At 26.2% G+C, this 2,162-nt stretch overlaps 1 long non-coding RNA gene across 1 annotated transcript in view; it reads left to right on the forward strand.

Annotated features, from left to right (window-relative positions):
• The window catches only part of LOC110269145, a 25,130-nt gene continuing 24,227 nt past the window's right edge, over positions 1,260 to 2,162 (forward strand). The window contains exon 1 of the long non-coding RNA XR_002358254.1: positions 1,260 to 1,271. This is a non-coding gene — a long non-coding RNA (uncharacterized LOC110269145). The remainder of the gene's footprint in view (positions 1,272 to 2,162) is intronic.

Consider the following 2,162-nt stretch of genomic DNA (forward strand, 5'->3'; position numbering starts at 1 on the left):
TATAAAAAAAATTTAAATATTTATTATATCAGATTATGTTAGGTTTTTAATTTTGATAAATATAAATAAATTTTATGCTTTCAAAATCACCCTCTAATTTAGCTGTTAAAAATACATACATAATTACATGATTTTTTTTTTATTTAAAGCCTAATTTTAATAGGTTCAACAAGCAAGTGTTACACTTTAGGAAGATAACAAGGGTCTGAATCTTACAGAACTCGGACAATTATACTATATTATTGGATTAACATAAAATAAATTTTAATCTTTTTAGATATAAATTAATTTAAAAAAAAATATATTATGAAATTGGTTTGTTGTTTGAAATTGGGTTGGTTTTAGATCTAGACATGAGATTTAGACACCTTTTGAGGTAGCGTTCAACTTGTGTTGGAGTTGAGGTGCCGCCGTCCGAGTTCTTTGTGAGGAAGTGAAGGGTGGTACTTGCAAGAGACTCCGATACTTAAGTTAGCAAGAGTTTAGGCCAATTTTTAGTAGATTGGATCTGGAATATACTTGAGAACATCAATATATTTATAGTAGAATGTTAAACCATCTTTTAGAGTATTTCAACCTTTATTGGTAGATAAACAGGAGATATCTTAAGAGATAAATTTAGATAATTGAAGCTGATCTTATCTTTAAGCAGTCTGACTTTTACGAGGTCGGGTTGGAGTAGGAGAGGCCACCCTTAAGATGAACTTCTTTTTTTTGGGCCTGATTTTATATTTTTCAGTTAGGGTACGAACAATATCAAAATTCTTTTAATTAAAAGAGAGTTAAAATCTTGAATTTCTTGTTATAAAATGTTAGACATATTCTTAAGTGCGTTTAATTTATTTGTAAGATATAACATTTTTTTCTTACTTTATTAACAATAAAATTAACAATTCTGCTAAGTAAACAATGAGTTATTTAAATAGAACTTTCCGTGTATGAAAATAAAGCACATAATTTAATTTTAAAAATATGGTGTCATCAGCATTATTGTTAATTATGATTTGTGACCTATCATTAACGGTTGCAAAAGAAATGGCTAAAATTACCAAACCCTTCTTAATTAGTACCTTTGAAAAATAATAATAATAAAATAGACTAGTGGAATATAAGGAAGCAATGGAAGAAAATAAAAAAATAAATAAATAAAGCATAGAGTCAATAAGACAACATATATAGTGATACCTATTCTGGATTCAGTGGGATTTGACTCCTGTAATTTCAACATACATTAGAAAAACCTTTTCACAAACCCTTTAATTTGTTTATAAGTGTGCAAAAGAAAAAGGATTAACAAAATGCTAATAATAATCACTGATATATTATTATTATTAAGTATGCATTGTTAGAATATAATATGGCGCATAGGATTCTACTTTTATTCGATTCCGTCTTCTATGCCGTCAACAGTTCAATCTGCATAAAAATCAATTTTAGTTTGCTTTTTTTTTAATTCAAATATATATGAATTTTTGTAATCAGCTTTGTATTTGCTTTTCTTTTGTTAGCGAGTGACTTGCATGAGCAGCTGATGATGAGTTGGAACTAATAATAAATAGGAAAAGTATATCGAACCAAAATGTGACCAGCCAAAAAGTAAACAAAACCGTTTAATTAAAATCATTTTTTGAATAATATGTTTGAAAACCGCTCCTGAGATCACGGAGCACAAACCAAAATCCGATTTTTCATGGAATTCAAACACATTTTGGCTGATTTTTGACTAATATACTTTTGATTCCCTAGTTGTTCTCTTTTTTAATTGATTTATAGTCATCTAAGTAATTAATCTAAATAATTTTTAACGCATCATTAGGTCACTATTATTTATAGAAGCCGCTTAAATCAATTATTTAGATGGTTAAAAAATTAATTAAAAATGTTCAAAAAGGACATTTACTCAAAATTATTTAAGGAAAAAATTTATTATTAGACAGTTTTGATGTAAAAAACATTACATATAAATAAAACTTAAAAACACTTACCTCTATTTTACTTTTATGACAATGAGAAACTCATAATTCATATATATATACGCATATAAAGGTTAGGAATAAAGGTTTTATTTCTTATTATTGGGTTAAGAATTGAATATTAATCTTGTAATGGTAAACATAATTGATAATTTTTTATTCTAATTTATTTTTTTTATAAGTAGTATA

The sequence above is a fragment of the Arachis ipaensis genome, chromosome B01 (assembly GCF_000816755.2).
Source record: "Arachis ipaensis cultivar K30076 chromosome B01, Araip1.1, whole genome shotgun sequence".
NCBI classification, from domain to species: domain Eukaryota; kingdom Viridiplantae; phylum Streptophyta; class Magnoliopsida; order Fabales; family Fabaceae; genus Arachis; species Arachis ipaensis.